Source organism: Bombina bombina, chromosome 9 (assembly GCF_027579735.1).
Source record: "Bombina bombina isolate aBomBom1 chromosome 9, aBomBom1.pri, whole genome shotgun sequence".
NCBI classification, from domain to species: domain Eukaryota; kingdom Metazoa; phylum Chordata; class Amphibia; order Anura; family Bombinatoridae; genus Bombina; species Bombina bombina.
The window spans coordinates 238,843,902-238,871,448 of record NC_069507.1 but is presented as its reverse complement, the minus strand read 5'-3'; the positions used below and the strand labels follow the sequence as shown (position 1 = coordinate 238,871,448).

The 27,547-nt window shown below is 39.2% G+C and overlaps 1 long non-coding RNA gene across 1 annotated transcript in view; it reads right to left on the bottom strand.

The window, feature by feature from the left end:
* The window catches only part of LOC128640274 (uncharacterized), a 108,085-nt gene that overhangs the window by 76,784 nt on the left and 3,754 nt on the right, over positions 1 to 27,547 (bottom strand). Inside the window, exon 2 of the long non-coding RNA XR_008399318.1 lies at positions 26,663 to 26,810. This is a non-coding gene — a long non-coding RNA (uncharacterized LOC128640274). The remainder of the gene's footprint in view (positions 1 to 26,662; positions 26,811 to 27,547) is intronic.

Genomic DNA, 27,547 nt, shown 5'->3' with positions numbered 1-27,547 from the left:
ATCCCCCTAATAAAATAAAAAAGTCCCCCAAAATAATAAAAAGCCCTAACCTACACTAAATTACAAATAGCCCTTAAAAGGGCCTTTTGCGGGGCATTGCCCCAAAGTAATCAGCTCTATTACCTGTAAAAAAAAGTACAATACCCCCCCAACAATAAAACCCACCACCCACACACCCAACCCTACTCTAAAAACCACCCAATGCTCCCTTAACAAAACCTAACACTAACCCCTTGAAGATCACCCTACCTTGAGAAGTCTTCACCCAGCCGGGCCGAAGTCCTCAACGAAGCAGGGCGAACTGGTCCTCCAGACGGGCAGAAGTCTTCATCCAGGTGGCATCTTCTATCTTCATCCATCCGGCGCGGAGCGGGTCCATCTTCAAGACATCTGACGCGGAGCATCCTCTTCCATCGACGTCCAACTGAAGAATGAAGGTTCCTTTAAATGATGTCATCCAAGATGGCATCCCTTGAATTCTGATTGGCTGATAGAATTCTATCATCCAATTAGAATTAAGGTTAATCCTATTGGATCAGCCAATAGGAATTTTTCTACCTTAATTCCGATTGGCTGATAGAATTCTATCAGCCAATCGGAATTCAAGGGACACCATCTTGGATGACGTCATTTAAAGGAACCTTCATTCTTCAGTTGGACGTCGATGGAAAAGGATGCTTCGCGTCGGATGTCTTGAAGATGGACATGCTCCACGCCGGATGGATGAAGATAGAAGATGCCGCCTGGATGAAGACTGTAACGGTACCAACCGGATACCAAGGGTTAACACCAGGGAACAATGTCCTGCATAGGGAATCAGCAATTCACAACCCAGCCAGTTTTCAGGTTTAAAACAGAATGACTTTTATTAAGGCTCATATGCCCAGTATTTATGCAGGTCTGACCCCCCCCAGAAGGGGGGTTGAAAGAATGTTGTACATTAGATGGAGGGAACACGCCCTTTTACATGATACAATAGAATACCTTGCTCAAGCTGATAACAATTTAAACACAGACACACACTTGGCTTTCCTTATCATCTAGGGTCTGCTCTCTGAGGTTGATTAAACAATGGACTGTGTATCAATAACATTAATGACAGTGCACAATAGCTGAGGCTAAAGCTGAACACAGTTAACTCTTTCAGTGCTGACAGAAGGGTCTGTCACATCTACATAGCACAATATACAGCCTATAGACAACCTTTCTTACGTTATAGTCCAGAAGTGGCTAGGTTTGCCACAATGCTCCCCCAGAACCAAGCCGGCATACACAGTCTGATCCCAACGGATCGGCTTGGGGATGTCCGGGGCAACAACTTTCGGCTCAAGTAAGCTACGGGGTGTTCTCCGCCATCTGCTCCAACTTGGCTCAGTACTGCCCCCACCCCAAACATGGAAGCGTCTCTTCCCGGAGGGACTGGGCTTGGGTAGTCACAGGGTTAACATCAGCGGGATCCATGGGAGCATAGGCAGAAACAAGGGGGGCCAAGTCATTTCCAAGGAGAACATCAGCAGGTAAGTCCTTCTTGACCCCCACATTCACAAGTCTAGCGCCCACTCCCCAATCCAAATGTACCCTGGCAACAGGTAGGCGGAACACAGAGCCCCCTGCTACCCTCACAGCCACAATGTCTCCAGTGTGCTGTTTCTCAGGCACCAAGTTCTCTTGAAGCAAGGTCATGGTAGCACCAGTATCCCGTAGACAACTGACCTCCTTCCCATTCACTTTAACCCGTTGCCGGTTATTCCGGTGGGCAGCTTGCACGGGGTCCGCTTCATGTAGGCTGCCCCAGCATTCTGGCGCCTCTACGTAGCGGGCCACAGGCTGAGGATTATGTGGGATTCCGCCAGCGGGTCTTCTCCAGGACTGTGCTTGATTCGCTGCGTTTAGGGGACACTCTGGTCTTTTGTGCCCTAGTTGCTTACATCCAAAGCACCGAATAGGTTGTGAGTAGCCCCGCGAATTGAACCGGGCTCTCTGAGGGTAGTTCGTGGCCGGAGGCCGTGTGGTATAGCGGTGCGCCGGGGGTTGGTAACTGGCAGCTGCTGGGGTGACTGGGGGTCTGTACTCCACTCTAGCAGTGGGCAATCGGTATACTGCTCCCCCTGCCCCTCGTACTGCCACGGATCCGCCAGTGGGTGCTGTATCCGGCACCAAATGGGGAGCTATCAGGGTTAAAGTAGCTCCCGAATCCCGAAGTCCCTGGACCGACATCACCTCATGCAGAATTCCCAGGGGTTCCTCGGCTTGGGTGCTCAACACCTCATGAGCGGCTGGCTCCGTTTGGTAATGGTGAGCAGCCGCCCTTGGGGCCAGGTTCTGTCTGACCTGGTTCCAAGCTTGTCTGCTCCGATTTTGGGTGCACTCACGTGCCATATGTCCCCACTGCTTGCAGGTGTGGCATTGTATATTAGCCCGTCCGTTGTTAGGCTGTAGTCCATGGTGCCTCCTGGCATCAAAATGCTGGTCTGCTAATCTGGCTGCTTCGGTTAAGGTGAGGGGTTTTCGATCTCTCACCCATTCTTGGGCTTCTGGGGACAAGCCGTTAAAGAATTGCTCCAACAGCATCAGTTGTCGCAATTCTTCCATGGTGGTAGCTTGGCTGGCCTGTATCCACCCCTGAGATGCTTGATCCAGCTTGTGGGCCCACTCTGCATGGGAATCTCTTTCTGGCTTGCGCAGGCCTCTAAACTTGCGCCGGTATGCCTCTGAGGTAATGGCATATCTTTCCAAGATCGCTCTCTTCACTTTAGCGTAATCCTTGCTGTCCTCCCTGGGTACAGCGCGATACGCTTCCGCTGCCCTACCGGCTAGCTTGCCTGCTAGCACCGGCACCCATACGGACTGCTCCAAATCATGTAACTCGCACAGTCTCTCAAAATCCTGTAAATACCCATCAATCTCATCCTTCTCCTCACAAAACATTTTAAATGCGGTATGGGATTTTGGGTCTTACTGGGTTGCTGAGTGCGTCCAAAATGGATTCTGCTCGGGAGGATGCATTCCGCGGACTGTGTGCCATCACGTACTCCTGCACATCTGCCATTACCACGGATAGCATATCCCGTGGTACAGGTTGGGGTAAAAATTCCAGCCTGGTCCTCATTTCCCTCTGGTATAGGGTCTCCTCCATGGCTGCTGGAGGCGTAGCGCTGCGAGCTCTGTCTCCCTCCATCAGCTCAGCAATTAATATAGCCTTGGGTTTGCTGCTGCCTACCTTTCCCCTGGCTTCTAGCAGTTCCTTTTACGTTTGTCTCTTTAGCTTAGAATAATCCATCTCCATTCACTTCGGTCCCTGGTACTCCTTCCATCTTAGTCAGTATTGTAGTAATCCCCCTCTTCCTGAGGTTACTGGCTTGTGTAGTTGCTCTTCTGGGCGATAAGGTTCATTCCGTCGCTTGCCACCAATTGTAACGGTACCAACCGGATACCAAGGGTTAACACCAGGGAACAATGTCCTGCATAGGGAATCAGCAATTCACAACCCAGCCAGTTTTCAGGTTTAAAACAGAATGACTTTTATTAAGGCTCATATGCCCAGTATTTATGCAGGTCTGACCCCCCCCAGAAGGGGGGTTGAAAGAATGTTGTACATTAGATGGAGGGAACACGCCCTTTTACATGATACAATAGAATACCTTGCTCAAGCTGATAACAATTTAAACACAGACACACACTTGGCTTTCCTTATCATCTAGGGTCTGCTCTCTGAGGTTGATTAAACAATGGACTGTGTATCAATAACATTAATGACAGTGCACAATAGCTGAGGCTAAAGCTGAACACAGTTAACTCTTTCAGTGCTGACAGAAGGGTCTGTCACATCTACATAGCACAATATACAGCCTATAGACAACCTTTCTTACGTTATAGTCCAGAAGTGGCTAGGTTTGCCACAAAGACTTCTGCCCGTCTGGAGGACCTCTTCTGGACGGCTTCGATGAAGACTTCTGCCCGTCTAGAGGACCACTTCGCCCGGCTTCGTTGAGGACTTCGGCCCCGCTTGGTGAAGACTTCTCAAGGTAGGGTGATCTTGAAGGGGTTAGTGCTAGGTTTTATTAAGGTGGGATTGGGTGAGTTTTAGAGTAGGGTTGGGTGTGTGGGTGATGGGATTTAATGTTGAGGGGGGGTATTGTACTTTTTTTTACAGGTAATAGAGATGATTACTTTGGGGCAATGCCCCGCAAAAGGCCCTTTTAAGGGCTATTTGTAATTTAGTGTAGGGTAGGGCTTTTTATTATTTTGGGGGGCTTTTTTATTTTATTAGGGGGATTAGAGTAGGTGTAATTAGTTTAAAAAACTTGTAATTATTTTATTATTTTCTGTAATTTAGTGGGGGGGTTTTTCGTACTTTAGATAATTTTTTTCAATTGCATTTAATTGTAGTTAGTTTAGGTAATTATTTTAATTATAGTGTAGTGTTAGGTGTAATTGTAACTTAGGTTAGGATTTATTTTACAGGTAAATTTGTATTTATTTTAGCTAGGTAGCTATTAAATAGTTAATAACTATTTAATAACTATTGTACCTAGTTAAAATAAATACAAACTTGCCTGTAAAATAAAAATAAACCCTAAGATAGCTACAATGTAACTATTAGTTATATTGTAGCTAGCTTAGGGTTTATTTTATAGGTAAGTATTTAGTTTTAAATAGGAATAATTTAGTTAATGATAGTTATTTTATTTAGATTTATTTAAATTATATTTAAGTTAGGGGGGTGTTAGGGTTAGACTTAGATTTAGGGGTTAATACATTTAATATAGTGGCGGCGACTTTGGGGGTGGCAGATTAGGGGTTAATAAGTGTAGGTAGGTTGCGGCGACATTGGGGGTGGCAGATTAGGGGTTAATAAATATAATGTAGGGTTCGGCGATGTTGGGGGCAGCAGAATAGGGGTTCATAAGTATAATGCGGTGTCCGGAGCGGCAGATTAGGGGTTAATAATGGTGTTGGTGATGTTGGGGTGGCAGATTAGGGGTTAATAAGTGTAAGGGGTTTAGACTCGGGGTTCATGTTAGGGTGTTAGGTGTAGACATAAATTTTATTTCCCCATAGGAATCAATGGGGCTGCGTTAGGAGCTTTACGCTGCTTTTTTGCAGGTGTTAGTTTTTTTTTTAGCCGGCTCTCCCCCATTGATTCCTATGGGGAAATCGTGCACGAACACGTTTTACCAGCTCACCGCTAACCTAAGCAGCGCTGGTATTGAGGTGAGATGTGGAGCTAAATTTTGCTCTACGCTCACTTTTTTGCGGCTAACGCCGGGTTTCTAAGAACCCGTAATACCAGCGTTACTGTAGGTGAGCGGTGAGCATAAATTGCTTGTTAGCACCGCATAGCCTTACCTACAAAACTCGTAATCTAGGCACTTGTAATTACAAGACATTGCTGTTGTGTTGCTATAGAATAATATATTAGTCAAGTCTTAATGTTTTAAAACAAATTAACATCCTTTTTACTGTAATTATTTTTGAATAGACAAACTCCACTCACCATTTGCCTTATTCGGAGGAGCTAATCTGGGCTTTAGTCTGCAGCAAACAAGGCTAAGCAAGGTCATAATGTTAGTATAAAGTGTTTTACTGTTGTTTTCTGGTAAAGCCAATTTGGCACATATAATATATGTAACAGAGTTAGCTTTGAGTCAGCAGGTGCTTTTCATGTTCTGAAATTGAGAAATTACTTAATTTTCAGTGATAAATTACATGAAAACGGAGCAAAATAAATAATGAAAATATATTGCAAAGTTGTTTCATTCTGCAAAACTAAACATTTTATATAAAAATCTTAAGGTATTTACTGTCCCTTTAATTATGTTACTAAGGAAAGCATCTGTCAAAGAATGTGAGATAATACTAGGTTCAGTAAAACATGTTTGTGAAACCAAAATCTTGCAGGTAAAAAACTCTTGCTGTAACAAACTCACATTTCCTATAGATTTTAGAATTTACCAAATCTGAATGTAGGAACTTCAGGTGTTCCCAATTTATTAGTTATGTAACTCCAGAAATCATTTTGCCAGTAAGAAGGCTATTAGAGAGATGATGTGCGTCTTCACACGGCAAACCCTAAACGATTGGTAAGTATTAGATACATTAATCAAATCTCCTTGTATAAAACTCATTCTACAGCCGGGCTGCCTATAAGCAGATCTGCTAAATGAGCATTAAAGAATTTGAGATAGAAAATGAAATGTTTAAGTATTTGCAGTAAGAAAAAAAAACATTTGCAAAATACTTAATTTATTTTCCCCCCTTTGTTCTGTAATTTAACAGAATTGTTAAAGGGACACTAAACCCAATTTTTTCTTCTTTCGTGATTCAGATAGAGCATGCAATTTAAAGCAACTTTATAATTTACTCCTATTATCAATTTTTCTTCATTCTCTTTCTATCTTTATTTGAAAAACAGGAATGAAAGCTTAGGAGCCAGCCCATTTTAGGTCCAGCACCCTGGGGCTTGTCTGAGGAGATTGGGACTAAATAAAATTAAATTAAAAAAATATACAATATATATATATATATATATATATATATATATTTATATATATATATATATATATAAATATATATAATTGCAAACATTATCTAGATGAAGAATATTAATTAGGAATGTTGAATTGATTAAAAAATAATAATTTATTATATACTGTCCCTTTAAGAGAGCTGAGATTTAGGGGTTTGAAAAACACTTCTGGGTTTAGTGACGTCACAGGAATCCGCATATTCCCCAGACTGATGGCAGAACCCTAGACCATGAGGGATGCAGGTTACGTGCAGGGGCTACAATGAACTCCCGGATTATGCCATTTGGTTGTTATTGGTGCTAAATACACAGTGTGGATGACAACCATGTGTTGTTATTTGCACTTAAGGGGTTAAGTGAATTGATCATGTGGTTTAATCAGGCTCAGTTGTATTTTTTATTTTATGCCCTTTAGCATTAAAATCATAAAAGTCCTCCAGTGTGTCATATCTACTAGGGCAGCAATATAGATATATTAACTGTAATTTCACAAGCTGGTTGATCATATTTAAAGTGAAATTTTTAATAAAGCTTTGCATTACATGTTCTTTATTTTGCCCCCTTTTTATTTATTTTCCAGTAATTTAAAGGGACAATCTAGACTAAACTGAAATTTAAATCAATGCATTTTATATTTGAGTACAAGCATTTTTGCAATATACTTTCATTACTGAAAATGCTTGTAATAAAAGCTATCCCTGTTTTAAGTGAGAGCTTTTACTGTGCATGCACACATATCTAAATATGCTTTATTATCTTGTATTGTGCTTGTGATGACATGATACAAGGCACATCTCTTTGAGAAGACAAACTGTTTAAAATGCTGGTACATTTTGCATGTTTAGATATGTCTCACGCGCAAATGCACAGTAAAAGCTCACTCTAAATATTGTGACAGCTTTTAATACAAGGATTTTTACTAATAAAAGTATATTGCAAAAATGCTTCTATTCAAAAGTGTGATGAATTGATCTGCATTACAGTTTTAGCTGGAATGTTCCTTCAAGTCAGCAAATTGTACATTTTCGAATTCTCAAAGATGGAAATGCCTATTGCAGACGTCTTAATACTAACCCTGCTACATATCTTTCCCTAAATGGTTTCAAGAGATAACAACAGCAAAACAATGCACTTTATACTAACAAAATGATCGTGGCTAGCTTTGTTTTCTGCAGACTAAAGCCCATATTGGCTACTCTATTTAAGGCAAACAGTGGTTGGAGTTTGGCCATTTAAAAACAATTGTAGCATACAAGATGTTAATTTGTTTAAACAAAGATTGGACTTGACTGATATGTTATTATACCGCAAGACAACAGAGTTTTTATAACCACAACGAATTTACTGTCCCTTTAAGGCAGAATGTTATACTCATATATTCAAATAAAACATTACCTCAGTTCTACGGGTCTCTCTTATCTAAAATACATATGCCACTCATTAATCATTTTATGGTGACTGTGTAATCAGTTGCACCGTGCAGAATTTCAGCATTAAAACCAGAAGATATGAAGTTATGAAGCAACAGTATGAAACAACTGCTGGGTCACACCCGGGCACGAGGGCGAACAAGTCAGAGCATTTGTCTAGCATCAGTAACAAAAAGACGCAAGCAAATGTCCTGCCTGCAACTAGAAAGACTCAAAAAATCATCTGAAGTTATTTTGGTCATTTAAAGGGACATACTAATCCAATATGTTCTAATATATATACAGGGAGTGCAGAATTATTAGGCAAGTTGTATTTTTGAGGATTAATTTTATTATTGAACAACAACCATGTTCTCAATGAACCAAAAAAACTCATTAATATCAAAGCTGAATAGTTTTGGAAGTAGTTTTTAGTTTGTTTTTAGTTATAGCTATTTTAGGGGGATATCTGTGAGTGCAGGTGACTATTACTGTGCATAATTATTAGGCAACTTAACAAAAAACAAATATATACCCATTTCAATTATTTATTTTTACCAGTGAAACCAATATAACATCTCAACATTCACAAATATACATTTCTGACATTCAAAAACAAAACAAAAACAAATCAGTGACCAATATAGCCACCTTACTTTGCAAGGACACTCAAAAGTTCAGAGAGGTGTACTGTTTTCCCTCCTTGTAAATCTCACATTTGATGATGGACCACAGGTTCTCAATGGGGTTCAGATCAGGTGAACAAGGAGGCCATGTCATTAGATTTTCTTCTTTTATACCCTTTCTTGCCAGCCACGCTGTGGAGTACTTGGACGTGTGTGATGGAGCATTGTCCTGCATGAAAATCATGTTTTTCTTGAAGGATGCAGACTTCTTCCTGTACCACTGCTTGAAGAAGGTGTCTTCCAGAAACTGGCAGTAGGACTGTGAGTTGAGCTTGACTCCATCCTCAACCCGAAAAGGCCCCACAAGCTCATCTTTGATGATACCAGCCCAAACCAGTACTCCACCTCCACCTTGCTGTCGTCTGAGTCGGACTGGAGCTCTCTGCCCTTTACCAATCCAGCCACGGGCCCATCTATCTGGCCCATCAAGACTCACTCTCATTTCATCAGTCCATAAAACCTTAGAAAAATCAGTCTTGAGATATTTCTTGGCCCAGTCTTGACGTTTCAGCTTGTGTGTCTTGTTCAGTGGTGGTTGTCTTTCAGCCTTTCATACCTTGGCCATGTCTCTGAGTATTGCACACCTTGTGCTTTTGGGCACTCCAGTGATGTTGCAGCTCTGAAATATGGCCAAACTGGTGGCAAGTGGCATCTTGGCAGCTGCACGCTTGACTTTTCTCAGTTCATGGGCAGTTATTTTGCGCCTTGATTTTTCCACACGCTTCTTGCGACCCTGTTGACTATTTTGAATGTAACGCTTGATTGTTCGATGATCACGCTTCAGAAGCTTTGCAATTTTAAGAGTGCTGCATCCCTCTGCAAGATATCTCACTATTTTTTACTTTTCTGAGCCTGTCAAGTCCTTCTTTTGACCCATTTTGCCAAAGGAAAGGAAGTTGCCTAATAATTATGCACACCTGATATAGGGTGTTGATGTCATTAGACCACACCCCTTCTCATTACAGAGATGCACATCACCTAATATGCATAACTGGTAGTAGGCTTTCGAGCCTATACAGCTTGGAGTAAGACAACATGCATAAAGAAGATGATGTGGTCAAAATACTAATTTGCCTAATAATTCTGCACTCCCTGTATATATATATATATATATATATATATATATATATATATATATATATATATATATATATGTATAAGAGCAGCAGTTAAAGGGACATTTGGAACATTTTGGCACATAGTATGACATGGCTTAAATAGAAGATGTTTTGTATGTATAAATACACACATACTTCACTTCTATATTTACATTAATGATCTTTATGATATGTAGACAGTTTTGTGAATGCAGTTTTTTGTGTGATACTAAGTATATATAAGCGCTAATGATTGTTATATATTCTATTGATGTTGTATTTGCAGTAGGGGTTAAATTAATTCAGCTATCAGCTTTTACCTGTTTTCTTGAATTGAAGTGTGGGGAGGAGAGACAGGTCTATGATTAAGACAGTTTGACAGCAGAAACACGTAAGACAGTATCTCCAGACCCTTGATATTATGTTAGTCATCATTTTCATATGATGCTGGCTAATAAAATTGTTGGTTTTACTAAAATCTCTGTGCACTGTTTCATGTTTACACATCACTACTTACCTTTAACCTAAGCCACCAAACCCCCATAACTATTAACCTCTAAATCACCAGATCACTGTTGCTATTAACCCCTAAAACACAAGAACCCCAGCACAATTAACTCCTAAGTCACCAGACCAAGCCACCGCTATTAACTCATAAACTGCCAGACACTCCTTATCCAACCCTCTAGATAACACTGTGTTTAACCCCCTTTGTGGGGTGTAAAAAACTGTTGTCCAGGGTCAGTAATGCAAAAAAATACATGCTCTTACAAATCAGAACAAGACATTTGTGCATTAGAATGTTACACCTAGGGAAAACTGATTAAAAACTAAATAAAAGTAAATAAACATTATAGAAACAGCACTACATTTTTTTCTTAATATTCAAACAATTTGATTTAACTTTCATATTGAAATGTTACATTCAGTATTAGAAATATATGGGACTTTTGGACATTTGAAGCTGTGAGTATGACGTACTGAGTACTGGTACTCAGTAACCGTGCCTTCTAGTACTCAATAACCATCTTTTTTGTACTCAATAACCGTCCCTTCTAGTACTCAATAACCGTCCCTTCTAGTACTCAATAACCGTCTCTTCTAGTACTCAATAACCAGACTTCTAGTACTCAATAACCGTCCCCTCTAGTACTCAATAAACGGACCTTGTAGTACTCAATAACCGGACTTTATAGTACTCAATAACCATCTCTTCTAGTACTCAATAACAATCCTTTCTAGTACTCAATAACCATCCCTTCTAGTACTCAATACCTGTCCCTTCTAGTACTCAATAACCGGACCTTCAAGTACTCAATAACCATCCCTTCTAGTACTCAATAACCGTCCCTTTTTGTACGTAATAACCGGATCTTCTAGTACTCAATAAACGTACTTTTTAAGTACTCAATACCAGTCCCTTCTAATACTCAATAACTGTCCATTTTAGTACTCAATAACCGGACCTTCTAGTACTCAATAAACATTATAGAAACAGCATTACATTTTTTTTCTTAATATTCAAACAATTTGATTTAACTTTCATATTAATATGTTACATTCAGTATTAGAAATATATGGGACTTTGGGACATTTAAAGCTGTGAGTATCACGTACTGAGTACTGGTACTCAGTAACCGTGCCTTCTAGTACTCAATAATCATCCCTTTTGTACTCAATAACTGTCCCTTCTAGTACTCAATAACTGTCCTTTCTTGTACTCAATAACCATCCCTTCTAGTACTCAATAACTGTCCCTTATAGTACTCAATAACTGTCCCTTCTAGTAGTTAATAAACATTCCTTCTAGTACTCAATAACTGTCCTTTCTAGTACTCAATAACCGGAACTTCTAGTACTCAATAAATTAACCTTATAGTACTCAATAACCGGACCTTCTAGTACTCAATAACCGTCTCTTCAAGCACTCAATAACCAGATTTCTAGTACTCAATAACCATTCCTTCTAGTACTCAATAAACGGACCTTGTAGTTCTCAATAACAAGACCTTGTAGTAGTCAATAACCATCTCTTCTAGTACTCAATAACCATCCCTTCTAGTACTCAATAACCATCCCTTCTAGTACTTAATAACCGGACCTTCTAGTACTCAATATCTGTCCCTTCTAGTACTCAATAACCAGACCTTCTGGTACTCAATAACCATCCCTTCTAGTACTCAATAACCGTCCCTTTTTATACGCAATAACCAGACCTTCTAGTACTCAATAAACTGACTTTTAAAGTACTCAATAACAGTCCCTTCTAGTACTCAATAACTGTCCATTTTAGTACTCAATAACCGGACCTTCTAGTACTCAATAAACTGACTTTCTAGTACTCAATATTTGTCCCTTCTAGTACTCAATAACCATTCCTTCTAGTACTTAATAACCAGACCTTATAGTACTCAATAACTGGCCCTTCTTTAATATTTTTCACTGCACTAATAGACAGCAAATAACATAAATCTGTGATGTTCTGTTATGTTTGGTGCTTACAAACAATAAGCAGTATATGGGGAAACATAATATTCTGATAAATAAGGTTTTTTCCACTTGATTATATAAAAATGTGACCTGCATGTGATTAGTTGCTCTGAACTTTGATTAAGGAACTTCACTGCATAGTTTGAAGCTCATCCGCAGCTTGTGTGTCGCTAAGCCTTAAAATAGCCAGCTTCCCTGCGATCACATAACACTGGCAAATATTGCATTGTCTGGATGCCTCATTTAGAAACAAGGATACGGGGGTTTAGGGAATCCTCGGTCACTGATTAGTTTATGTTTGATATCACTAGGGAAACTTGCCTTGGAATGGAAAATGTCATATGCCAAATGCAATGACAGAAAGTTAAAGGTTTCTGGTAACTGTGTGATACTCCTAGGGTAACAATTTCAAGAGGTTGAGGAACTATTGGAATATACATTTGTTGGGCATTAAAAGGTGTGAGATGTCGGCTGGTGTTGCACCTCGCCAGACTTTCTCAATTAAAGAGACATTGAACTATAAAATTGTGTCTCATGAATATGAAGGAACAGTATTTAAACAAGCTAAATATATTTATTGCATAAAAGAAAGTTTATTTTTGAACTGTTTAGTTTAATTTTGAAGATAACATTAAATGCATGTTTGTGTACACCTGAACCCTGTGGACTGAATACTCACTGGCTCACTAGTCTAAAGGAGGGCAGTAACATTCCTTTGTATAAAAAAAAATACATTTATATAAAAAAAAAGTGTAAAATGTTTTTTTTTTAAAATAAAAATGAAATGTCCTTTCTTATATGCAACACATAAATAAATGTTTAGCTAGAAGGCTTGTGTGTCGCTAAGCCTTAGGGGCAATATGCAAACTAAAATGTACTACCATAGCAGGTGAACTAATATTTGCTGCAATATTACACCTATAATCTCCTGGGAGAAAATTTTGTGGGAATTAAAAATGAGTGTAGGAGAGTGCAAACGAAACGTTGCCTACAGAAATGTTTGTTGCATTAAAGGAACAGTGAATACAGCAGATTTACATAATCACAAAGTGCATGATAACAACATTTAGGGCCTGATATTTAAAACCTCACCGGCATGGAGACAAATCACACAAAATCTTTGGGATTTGATTTAGACCTTGAATTGAAATGTAGGAGTCTCTGTTTCACATAAAGATCACTACATAGCGCAATAAATATTTCTCAAGATAAAACTTGTGTTTCTAATAAAATGTTAAGCGCCTTGCTGTACCAAAGAGACTTCTTAGAATATCTCACCTGAGCTACGAGATTTTGAATATCAGACCCTTAGGGCTAGATTTATTAAGTGTCGAGCGGATATGATTTGCTATAGCGATTCATGTCCGCTGGACATCGCTAAATGCAGACAGAGTATGATGTCCGCAGTTATCATCGCACAAGCATTTTACCAGAAAGGAGCTGTCAATCATCTTGATCGTATTGTATCAGGATGATTTCAATAGGTGGCGGATAGGTTAAAGGGACATTAAACCCAAAAAATTTCTTTCATGATTCAGATACAGTTTTAAACAATATTCCAATTTACTTCTATTATCTCATTTGCATCATTCTTTAGATATCCTTTGTTGAAGAAATAGCAATGCACACTGGTGATCCAATCACACGAGGCATCTATGTGTAGCCACCAATCAGCAGCTACTAAGCCTATCTAGATATTTTTTTTCTGCAAAGGATATCTAGAGAATGAAGCAAATTAGATAAAAGAAGTATATCTGAAAGTTGTTTAAAATTGCATGTTCTTTCTAAATCATGAAAGAAAAAAATATGGGTTTCATGTCCCTTTAAGAAGCAACAGTCTTACAACCAATCGGCTAGATTACGAGTTGTGCGTTAGGACCTGTTAACGCTGCTTTTTCAGCCTAACGCTGCTATTACGAGTCTTGCAGGTTTAGGGGCACCGCACATTTCTTTGGCCTTACCGCAAACAGGCTTACGTAAACTTTGTAAAGTCTTTTTTCTATGGGACTTCACCAGCGCCGGTATTACGAGTCTGTCATGGGAGGACAAAAGGTGAGTGGTACACCCTCTACCTCCAAGATCCCTAACGCATTTTAAAGTCAGTAGTAAAGAGTTTTATGGTACAACGCCGTAACATAAACCTCATAACTAAAGTGCTAAAAAGTACACTAACACCCATAAACTACCTATTAACCCCTAAACCGAGGCCCTCCCACATCGCAAACACTAAAATAACATTTTTAACCCATAATCTGCCGATCCGGACATCGCCGTCACTAGAATAAACATATTAACCCCTAAACCGCTGCACTCCCGCCTCGCAAACACTAGTTTAATATTATTAACCCCTAATCTGCCATCCCTAACATCGCCGCCACCTACATTATACTTATTAACCCCTAATCTGCCGCTCCGGACATCGCCGCCACCTACATTATACTTATTAACCCCTAATCTGCTGCCCCCAATATCGCAGACACCTACATTATTTTTATTAACCCCTAATCTGCCGCCCCAATGTCGCCGCAACCTACCTACACTTATTAACCCCTAATCTGCTGCCCCAACGTCGCCGCCACTATTCTAAATTTATTAACCCCTAAACCTAAGTCTAACCCTAACACCAGTGTAGATACAAGGTGGATGAAGGATACTCTGCAATCCTGTGCAGTAGTAAAAAACTTTTTCTTTATTTATGAAGACCACTTTAAAAGACAGATGTCAGCTTCATTCCTCCAAATACTATATACAGCACACTTTGAACAAGCAGTAGGTTGGTGGTCACTAATGCTGACGCGTTTCGGCTCCCCACGCCGTAGTCATAGCATATCTTAGCGACCATCAACCTCAATTTAAAAAGGATTACATCAAACCCTATTGGTTAATTCCAAACACACCTCCTATGCTGCTTAACTACCATATTGTCTCTTGTAGATGAGTATATACTGGTATCAACCTAGTCTAAACTTAAACTGACAGGTCTTTCCTATGTGACTTTATACAATATCCTTGTCGCTATTTTAAACTACACTTGGTTATATTTAATTAGATTTGGTTTAATTCTTAGTTTTCTTTTTAAAAGTTATCATTTTACGGCTCCATTGACTATTATTTGATCTCAATGGGTGATATTTCACATATAATACACTGTAATTCATTTATTAATTTGGTGTTATAAAGTGTAATTCACTTAGGCTATGCAATATTTTGAAGGCTTATAGTTACTTAATGCCAGAAGTTAATAAGGTCATATTCACTGTTTAGACCTGATGGTCTTCTCGTTTTCATTTTTAATATCCAGAAGACCTCCTCTCTGGCTAACATGAGATCTCTGTTTTTCCAGGTCCATGACAAGGACCCCAGCCCACTCACCTGGACAATAGTCAAATATACCCCCCCCCCCCAGCAAGGGGAGGGAACAGAGATCTCATGTTAGCCAGAGAGGAGGTCTTCTGGATATTTAAAATGAAAACGAGAAGACCATCAGGTCTAAACAGTGAATATGACCTTATTAACTTCTGGCATTAAGTAACTATAAGCCTTCAAAATATTGCATAGCCTAAGTGAATTACACTTTATAACACCAAATTAATAAATGAATTACAGTGTATTATATGTGAAATATCACCCATTGAGATCAAATAATAGTCAATGGAGCCGTAAAATGATAACTTTTAAAAAGAAAACTAAGAATTAAACCAAATCTAATTAAATATAACCAAGTGTAGTTTAAAATAGCGACAAGGATATTGTATAAAGTCACATAGGAAAGACCTGTCAGTTTAAGTTTAGACTAGGTTGATACCAGTATATACTCATCTACAAGAGACAATATGGTAGTTAAGCAGCATAGGAGGTGTGTTTGGAATTAACCAATAGGGTTTGATGTAATCCTTTTTAAATTGAGGTTGATGGTCGCTAAGATATGCTATGACTACGGCGTGGGGAGCCGAAACGCGTCAGCATTAGTGACCACCAACCTACTGCTTGTTCAAAGTGTGCTGTATATAGTATTTGGAGGAATGAAGCTGACATCTGTCTTTTAAAGTGGTCTTCATAAATAAAGAAAAAGTTTTTTACTACTGCACAGGATTGCCGAGTATCCTTCATCCACCTTGTATCTACATTTCTGAGCCAACGAAGGTTAACGGCTGACCGATATCAGTAAACTCCCCCGTTCCACCTTAGCAGTGAAGAAAAGACGAAGACGTGACGTCAGACGCTGAGCCAAGTCACGCGTCATTTCTCTGTACCCGGAACCAACAGGCGGCTTGAGGAGGGGAGCGGGCAAGCGTTGCCGAGTGAACCGCAGTCAGCGGAGAGTCTGCGCTCCCCCAGGACCGAGTGCCATGGACGGAATGGGACAGAGCAAATTGTGAGTTATAAAAGAGAATGCACAGAACCTTCTTTGCAAGGAATTTGCAACTGTTTATCAATTTATAGATTTAAAGTCTGCTAAGGTGGTGTATGTGTGAGGAGTTGGGAGTACTGGTCATACACGGAAAGGAGAAAACCTCTTCTGTTTTTTAACCCTAACACCCCCTAACTTAAATATAATTTACATAAATCTAAATAAAATAACTATCATTACCTAAATAATTCCTATTTAAAACTAAATACCCTCCTATAAAATAAACCCTAAGCTAGCTACAATATAACTAATAGTTACATTGTATCTAGCTTAGGGTTTATTTTTATTTTACAGGCAAGTTTGAATTTATTTTAACTAGGTAGAATAGTTATTAAATAGTTATATTATTTAATAACTACCTAGCTAAAATAAATACAAAAGTACCTGTAAAATAAAACCTAACCTAAGTTACACTAACACATAACACTAAACTACAATTAAATAAATTACCTAAATTAAATACAATTAAATAAATTAAATACAATTAAATAAATTAAATACAATTAGCTAAAGAACAAAAAAAGCAAAAACTAAATTACAGAAAATAAAAAACAAATTGCAGATCTTTAAACTAATTACACCTAATTACCCACATCTAATAGCCCTATCAAAATTAAAAAAAAGCCCCCCCAAAATAAAATATACCCATAGCCTAAAATAAACTATCAATAGCCCTTAAAAGAGCCTTTTTGCAGGGCATTGCCCCAAAGAAATCAGCTCTTTTACCTGTAAAAAAAAAATACAAACAGCCCCCCAAAGTAAAACCCACCACCCACACAACCAACCCCCCAAATAAAATACTAACTTAAAAAACCTACGCTCCCCATTGCCCTGAAAAGGGCATTTGGATGGGCATTGCCCTTAAAAGGGCAGTTAGCTCTTTTGCGGCCCAAAGCCCTAAAATAAAAATAAAACGCACCAAATACACCCTTAAAAAAACCTAACACTAACCCCCTGAAGATCGACTTACTGTTTTGAAGACCGGACATCCATCCTCAAGGAAGCGGCAGAAGTCTTCATCCAACCGTGCCAAAGTCCTCAACGAAGCCGGGAGAATTCTTCATCCAAGCCGGGCGAGGTGGTCCTCCAGAAGGGCAGAAGTCTTCATCCAGACGGCATCTTCTATCTTCATCCGACGCTGAGTGGCTCCATCTTCAAGACATCCAACGCGGAGCATCCTCTTCATCCGGAGTCTTCTTACTGAATGACGGTTCCTTTAAGTGACGTCATCCAAGATGGTGTCCCTTAGATTCCGATTGGATGACGTCACTTAAAGGAACTGTCATTCAGTAAGAAGAGGATGCTCCGCGTCGAATGTCTTGAAGATGGAGCCGCTCCCCGTCGGATGGATGAAGATAGAAGATGCCGTCTGGATGAAGACTTCTGCCCGTCTGGAGGACCACTTTGCCCGGCTTGGATGAAGACTTCTCCCTGCTTTGTTGAAGACTTTCGCCCGGTTGGATGATGACTTCTGCCGCTTCCTTGAGGATGGATGTCCGGTCTTCAGAACAGTAAGTCGATCTTCAGGGGGTTAGTGTTAGTTTTTTTTTAAGGGTGTATTGGGTGGGTTTTATGTTTAGGTAAGGGCTTTGGGCCACAAAAGAGCTAACTGCCCTTTTAAGGGCAATGCCCATCCAAATGCCCTTTTCAGGGCAATAGGGAGCTTAGGTGTTTTTAGTTAGTATTTTATTTGGGGGGTTGGTTGTGTGGGTGGTGGGTTTTACTGTTGGGGGGTTGTTTGTATTTTTTTACAGGTAAAAGAGCTGATATCTTTGGGGCAATGCCCCGCAAAAGGCCGTTTTAAGGGCTATTGGCAGTTAAGTTTAGGCTAGGGTTTTTTTTTATTTTGGGGGGTGGGCTTTTTTTATTTTGATAGGGCTATTAGATTAGGTGTAATTAGTTTAAATATCTTGTCATTTGTTTATTATTTTCTGTAATTTAGTGTTTGTTTTTTTATGATTTAGCTAATTTAATTGAATTTATTTCATTGTTTTTAATTTAGTTAATTTATTTAATTGTAGTGTAGTGTTAGGTGTTATTGTAACTTAGGTTAGGTTTTAGTTTACAGGTAAATTTGTATTTATTTTAGCTAGGTAGTTAGTAAATAGTCAATAACTATTTAGTAACTATTCTACCTAGTTAAATTAAATACAAACTTGCCTGTAAAATAAAAATAAACCCTAAGCTAGCTACAATGTAACTATTAGTTATATTGCAGCTATTTTAGGGTTTATTTTATAGGTAAGTATTTAGTTTTAAATAGGAATTATTTAGGTAATAATATTAATTTTATTTAGATTTATTGTAATTATATTTAAGTTAGGGGTGTTAGGGTTAGACTTAGGTTTAGGGGTTAATACATTTAGTATAGTGGCAGCGACGTTGGGGGCGGCAGATTAGGGGTGAATAAATGTAGGTAGGTGGCGGCGATGTTAGGGAAGGTAGATTAGGGGTTAATAATATTTAACTAATGTTTGCGAGGCGGGAGTGCAGCGGTTTAGGGGTAATATGTTTATTATAGTGGCGGCGATGTCTGGAGCGGTAGATTAGGGGTTAATAAGTATAATATAGGTGTCAGCGATGTTGGGGGCAGCAGATTAGTGGTTAATAAGTATAATGTAGGTGGTGGCGGTGTCAGGAGCGGAAGATTAGGGGTTAATAAGTATAATGTAGGTGTCGGCGATGTCAGGGCGGCAGATTAGGGGTTAATAAGTGTAAGATTAGGGGTGTTTAGACTCGGGGTTCATGTTAGGTGTAAACATAACTTATATTTCCCCATAGGAATCAATGGGGCTGCGTTACTGAGTTTTACTCTGCTTTTTGGCAGGTGTTAGACTTTTTCTCAGCCGGTTCTTCCCGTTGATTCCTATGGGGAAATCGTGCACGAGCATGTACGACCAGCTCACCGCTGACTTAAGCAGCACTGGTATTGGAGTGCGGTAAGGAGCACAAGTTTGCTCAACGCTCACTTCTTGCCTTTTAACGCCGGGTTTGTAAAAACCCGCAATGCCAGCACTGTAAGTAAGTGAGCGGTGAGAGAAAACGGCTCGTTAGCACCGCATAGCCTCTAACGCAAAACTCGCAATCTGGCCGAATGCTTCTTAACTTTTGTTTCAGGTTTGCCTAAAAAACGATGGGCTTCCGAATCAGCATCCACATTTACATTTTTCAATTATAATGGGACTTTACATTCTAAAATCACTGATGCCCCCGCTGCATCCCCATATATATTCAGTGATCCTTAAAGGGATAGTAAACCCTAAAATTTTCTTTTATGATTCAGATAGAACATACAATTTTAAACAACTTTCCAATTTAATTCTATTATCAAATTTTCTTCATTCTCGTGTTATCCATTGCTGAAGGGACAGCATTGCACTACTAACAGGAAGCTGAACATATCTATTTAGCCAATCACAAGAGGCAAATGTGTGCAGGCACCAATTAGCAGCAGCTCCCACTAGTGTATGATATGTGCGTTTTCATTTTTTAACAAGGGATACTAAGAGAACAAAGCACATTTGAAAATATAAGTGAATTTAAAAGTGTCTTAAAATGACATGCACTATCTAAATCATGCAAATTTAATTTTGACTTTCCTATCCCTTTAACCAGGGAATCTAGATACAATTGGTTAGGTATTCCACAAAATAAAGGGTTAGAATAAAAATAAATAAATTGCTTATGGTATTTTCTTTAAATCACTGTTATCACTGTTTTAGTGATAGTGTTACTGTGGAGGGGCTTACAGAGAACGTGCCTATATTCCCCACATGCCTGAATCCAAAAACTGCATCTGCTCAGAGAGCCTGCTGCCACAAGTGACATTTTGTATCAACACCAATGTAATATTCAGCACAACCTGGTCTCTGAGCTGGCAGTTTCTGGTTTAAGATGTGTGGGGCATACTGGTGTATTCTTTGTACGCCTTATGCACAGAATAAACTATCACTGAAACAGTGACATTGTTGGTTTTAATAGAAACATGTTTGCTAAAATATGTATATTGTTCAAATACTTCTAATAAAAACTTTTAAATTAGACTTTAATCAGGGAAGTTTTTATTGATAAACATAGTGGGGCCAATTTATTAAAGTGCGGACGGACATGATACGATGTATCATATCATGTCCAACGCACATGGATAAATGCCGACAGCATACGCTGTCAACATTTATCATTGCACAAGCAGTTCTTGTGAACTGCTTGTGCAATGCTGCCCCCTGCAGATTTGTGGCCAATCGGCTGCTAGCAGGGGGTGACAATCAGCCTGATTGTATAGGATCAGGCGGATTGAAGACTGCAGCCTCAGAGCAGGCGGACAAGTTAAGGAGCAGCGGTCTTTAGACCGCTGCTTCATAACAACTGTTTCCGGCGATCCTGAAGGCTCGTGCAGAAACAGGGGCATCAAGCTCCATTCGGAGCTTGATAATACGGCCCTGGAGTGTTTGTTGGAATATAGAACTATGCCAGTATTCCAGAATAATATTGAGAGTATAGACACTTCCACATTGCTTTAAATTGGTAATGTGGCTGCAAACCATACAATCTCAGCAAATGACAGGTGAGTAACATTTAATATTAAAACTATGCACATATATCTCATTGGATGCAGGGGAAGAGCTCAGTAAAAGTAATGTGTATGTAGGGGTGTCTGACAAATTCGTGCCACCCGGCTGATAAGACGGCAGCTGCTGACTAACCTTCCTCTGACCCCCACCCCCCACATAAGCAGAAATGATTTCAGAGCCCCTTTTATTGAGGCACTAAGTGAGGGGCACACATTGTACAGTAGAGAAACTAATGTAATCAGAAATTAATTATATTTGCTAGTAAACAGTTTTATCTTTCCGTGTTATGTTGTTCTAGGTAGGATATTAAATTCATAATTCAACCAGGGCCAGATTTACAACCCAGGTGCCTGTAGGCACCAAAATCTAAAGCCCCCCCATATATATATGAACCTATAGATACAGCCTAAAACTTTATAGAATTATGATTTTTTTTAAGGCAGTCCAATATCTATAACAAAACACTCCAGACAGTATTTGCCCAGTAAAAGGAATTCCAGTCAGAACACTATTTGTTTTTTTAATATAATTTATACAAGAAAAGTGCAGGTTGTCTAGTTTGGGGCTTCAATTAGAAACTTTGCTGGCAAACCCTGGAATGTGTACAATCAACCAAGGGTCAGTTGGTTTTTTTAAAGTGTGTTTATCCTGTGCAACAGCCCTGGCATTTTGTATTTTAGCAATAATATTCATAACTATGGTATTTTATATAAAAGACTGCCCTCTGACTGTACAATCTGTCATTTTGATTTTTACAGCCACTGCTGCTGCAGCTGATACATTCCCACCCTGCACTCAGAGCGCTCTGTAATAGCGCACAAATAGTCACTCACTGTCACTCCCCGTAAAAGAACCAACCCCCCCACACTTACTCTCAGGCCGCTCTGTCTGCATTAACTGGAGAAACGGACTTGACCGCCAGTGTGGCGGCCATCTTTGTTTAGGGCAACGTTATTATCTACTTTGGTGAGTGAGGGCAGAGCCGCAGAGGTGTGCAGAAAAGGCATATGGAGTAGAGACAGGCGCTCCTCTATGGGAGGCGCCTGTAGGCACATGCCTACTCTGCCTAAAGGTAAATCCGGCCTTGAAATCAACTATGTGTAGTAAATAAACTCTCATTATTTATTGTGCCTACTTTTCATTTAATTTACCTTTATGCACGCACAGAGCTAATTTCCCGCAGCCCCACCTCTGGTTGCTGCAACGGCCCGTGGGCCGGTGTATGGTTGTTAAGCGGTATAGTGGTGTAGCGGGTGTGAGTGGTCACTCCCATTTTCGCAAGCCTGGACATGGAGGCGCTTATCCGTTATCAACAAACTACAGGATGTCTTTAACACTGTGGGGGAAGATGTTATTCAGCTGCCCCAGATTGCAGTGGTGGGCACACAGGTGAGAGACCCTGGGGATGTGTGTGACATGACAGGGAACACCGGGCGCAGTGCGTGACAGGAGGAGTGAAGTACTGGAGAGGGACTGTGTCACTGTGACACTCTGGGTATTTACATGGCTGCCATGATGAAATATGCTTCTTATCTGTGCCACTGGCTATCGCTAAATGCGTGTGTGACTAGTGACCCTGTGCACACACCAGAAGCACAACACCATGTGCACAATCACTCACCCTATGCACAACATTTTATTTTTTGGTTTCTGAGTTACATGTAGTATTTAAGTTTGGAGGCTGTGGCTTAGTACAAATATTTGTGAATGTAAAATAACGATGACATAAGTCTAGTTTTATGTTCCATACACTGAAAAATAAACAATTTAGCTTTTATGGTTGTGGAGTAACTCACTATATCCACCAACTAGAGAGTATTCTTTCCCCAGCGTTTCCACGTTCAGTTTAAACAGCTTTGTAACCTTTTTATTAAAAATAAAATAATAACCAGTTTAAATAGTGCTCTTTACTATGACTGATTTTTTTTTTCCTTTTTATATCTTTTTCATTTAGGGCATCCTACACCTATACACTTCCAGGAAGTAACTTTGGCTAAATCCTTTGAAGGAAATGTAATCATTTCCCTTTGAATTAAACATACTAGTCCTGTTTGTAGTCTTTACTAGTAGGGTTACCTTGTTCTGTATATCCTGTAAATTTTTATCTGTAAAGAGTCCTATCCTGTCCTGTCCTGCTTGTCAAAAACCTGAGTGACACCCGGCAGTATCAATATATAAATAAAATATGCCTACTTACACGGTAGGTGGGATTACTCAGTCTTTGAAGTTGGGTGGTCATACGCACTAAATAGAGAATATAGGTTATTGATTAGGGCCATTAAGTTGACATGTGCTGCTTGTGCTATGTCATTCGTAATAATGTTAATATGCCACCTGTGCCATCTGCAGGATGCCAGAATGGCTTCCAAATAAAGACAATAGACAAAGAGAAAAGTTGTGTAGACTCAATTATTCCCATCTCCTCAACAATATATTCCTTTAATACTGGCATTGGCTATAAATGTAATGTCAAGATGGCTACACTTTCCTGCAGAATATGTAGGTCTGCTCTTATTTTGACTCTCATACATGCTTTGTAAATACGTGCCCCCTTGTGAAATAAAAATGCCCCCCCCCCATTTAATTCGTTCTGGAGCCGACCCTGCTTGCACATGCTCAGTAGGAGCTTGTGAGTCAAAAATTGTAAATATAAATAAGATTGTGCATATTTTGGAAGTATATTGGAAAGTTGTTTAAAATTGCTGCTCTATCTGAATCATGAAAGTTTCATTTTGGCTTAGTTGTCCCGTGAAGTGTAATTAACCCTTTAAGTGCTAAGCACTTTCCCACCTGGGTGCTAAGCTGATTTAATGTTTTTTTTTACTTTTGTATTTTTTTCCAGATCCCCAAGACTTACATAGTTGGAACAGTTACCGATTACCTTTCCAACGGTGGGTCTTGGGGGTCTGTAGCTGCTTAGATGTCTGAGATACAGGCTTCTAAGCAGCATACCCCCTTTCCCTATACTTTGTATTGTAAATTTTTAATAAAGTTGCGCGGTAACCGCGCAAAACGTAAACCCCCGGAGATGCCTGTCACTATGCAGGTCCGATCGCCGGGGTAGGAGTGGTTGGGAGCCCCCAGATCTCCCTCAAGGTGGGAGAGTGCTAGTGACGGCTCTGAGCCGTCGTTAGCACGAGTGGGAAACTCTGCGACGGCTCAGAGCCGTCGTTAGCACTCAAGGAATTAAAGGGATATTGTACTCCAAAATGTCTTTGTTCTTCCTAAAATAGGGCGTTCTAAAATGCATGTTTTTTTGTATCTATCTAAATAGGAAGTTACTGTGATAATTCATACAAAGTGCCTAAGTAGACCACTAATTTTATACTTCAGTACAAGCTGTCTTCCATGTTTCAAGTCAGCAACTGCAGTCACATGACCCTCTGCATACCGGCCACATGCAGACAGCCGGTCCATCACTAAACTATTCCACAGGTTTCCCTTTAAACGCTTTCAGTTTATGCTCCAAACAAACAAAACCAGAGAGTGTCTAATGTGGGGCATTAATGTTAACATAAACCCAGTTGGAATTTAACACGGTCATATAAAAACAGATATTCATTATTTATAACACAGCAATCTACCAACATCAAAGCAAACAAACAAGATGTTTTATTTGGCTAAACGCCATACTTTTAGCTGAAAAAAAAAATTATTGTGAAGGTCTGGCCGGTCACTCTCCATCTATAGGTTTATTGAAGCTGTCTCTGCCGGCCAACAGCTTTGATACAGGATTATCCGTTGCGTGAAAGCATGCTTTACTTGTTTGTTGAAAACACTTTAGCTCAAAAGGACATTCATGATTCAGATTAAGAATGTGATTTTATACAACTTTCCAATTTACTACTATTATCAAATGTACTTCATTCTCTTGGTATCATTTGTTGAATGAGCAGCAATGCAGTACTAGGATAAAATATGTAAACTGGGAAGTTGAGTACAATTTAATTTTGACTTTGTTCCTTTAACCTTTTTTTCATTCCAAAAGTAAAAGGTTCCCTTATATGGATGAGACAATCTCGACTAGTTATTGGATTAGACATTGTTTTGCAATTCATTATTATGATCAATGCCAATTAGGGTCAGATATGGTGATTTATTCCTGTTACAGCCCCACAAGAGGGCTAGGGTCTCTACAGTAAGACATATATAGCTTGATGTTATCAATATTCTAGTGCAAATTAAGCTGGCTTTCTCTAGCACTCACTGAACAGTAACAGGAAGTCAGTTATTTGCTCATGCTCAGCAGAGGACAGACTACAACTTAAGTTCTCATCATTTCAGCCCCCTTATTTAATCTTTTAAGAACCGGGAATAGTAGAGAAAAACTTGCCAAATGTACCAGAAAAATGTTAGCATTTTAGCTATTTTTCCATTTAAATAAAATTAAAGCCTTGTTTTTTTTTTTTTTTTACCTATTAACACTATATATATCTAAATATTTTATATTAAAATCTTGAGGTATTTACTGCCCTTGTAATGTTCCATTAAATGTATATGATCATGTAATATTAAAAATGCTCTAAATGTCATTGTCCCTGGAACAGTATGTGTTTAACTCCCATTAAGAGGTGAAACACATGTTCTGTATTTGTGCTGGTGCTGAGCAGGTTATAGCGAGTAACTGGAGGCTACATGAGTATGCTGTAACTGATTGGCTCTCTAGTCATGTCTTGGTCAATAGCGGCAACACATTGCAGCATCACTTTTATCTATGTATGAAAAGGCTGCAGTGCACAACAGAAAAAAAACTGGAGAGTGACTCTGTGGCATTGTGTTTTAAAGGGACACTCAAGTCAAAATTAAACTTTCATTATTCAGATAAAGCATGCAATATTAATCAACTTTCCAATTTACTTCAATTAATAAATTGTGCACACTCTTTTTATATTTAAATTCTTTGAGTCACCATCTCCTACTGAGCATGTGCAGAAGAAACGTTTATGCATTTGTGATTGGCTGATGGCTGTCACATGGGACGTGTATGCATTTGTGATTGACTGATGGCTGTCACATGGTACAGGGAGAGTGAAATAGACATAATTTTTAAAATTGTCAGAAAAAAATATACTACTCATTTGAAGTTCAGACTAAGTGCTATTGCATTGTCTTGTTATCTTGCATTTGTTGGTTATGCAAATAAAAAAATACTGTGTTGAATGGTCCGTTAACTAGTTCTGTGATCGCAAAAAAAGGTATCTACCCCATAATATCATGTAGTTACCTCCCCTACAGCAATCAAACACACTGTGTAACTAATTGCCCCATGGTGAAACAAAAAAGAAAGGGTGTAGGCCGCAAAGATGATTTAGTGCCTAAACAGCTCTTTAAATTGTTTTATGGGTGACAGTGTCAAATGAGAAGCTGTAAATTAATTGACAATGACTTTGTGACTTGCTATGTGTTAGTCTAGTGAGCCCATCCAACAGTGTTTCTGATTTGCTTTGCTAAATTCCCACTTGTCTTTACCCTTAGAAGCTGTTCCTTGAATTCACCATACATACTGAGTGAAGAAATACTTCCTTCCATTTCCCCTGAGTCTTCAAACTTCCATGACCTTGTGTTTCCGCATTATTCTGCGTTTCTCCAGAATTCTTGTACATAGAACTTATTTATCCTATTGGAAGAAAAGCAGAATGGTTCTAAAGAGAATAAAATTGTGATGGTAAAATAAATTGCTTGAATGTCATTTCTGAAAGGGTTAACTATTTTACTTATGCTAGTTTTGATTGAAACATCATTAACAGCCTGGCTGCCAGAGAGGACTGGCAACAGTCTCTGGCAGAGAAAACTAATTCCTAAGACATTAACGTTGTTTTGTTTTTCCTCCTGCGACATCTTTTTAAAATGTATTACAGTATTTTTGTAATAAAATAAAAATGACTATTCCTGTGATAAATAAAATACCTTTTATGCTGGTGTAGCACCTCACTATCTGTAAACTGAGTTGTGGGATTTTCCTTATGAGCCAGTCAGCAATTTGTCCCTGTGGCTGACTTGTGCACAACAATAGAACTTTACTCCCATGCATTTTGCATTTAAATAGTGCTCAAATTCAGAATATCACTCTACATAAAATAATAAGGTGCCTTAACAGTCACTGCCCCCCAGTGAGGCTGCAGGGTGTCCTGAAGTATTCAGACTTTAGACCCTGCAACATGCTTCATAGTGACTCATTTATACCTGTCCTTAACTTGTCACAGTAGGCAACATACTATAAATATACTCAATTGGACTTGCAAAGTGTACTGAAAAAAAAAAAAATAAAGCAAATGTTGCTATTAAAATCAAATATTGTTAATACTTACACAACAATTTATTTTTTATGCAGATAGTATGTAAATGTTATACTAT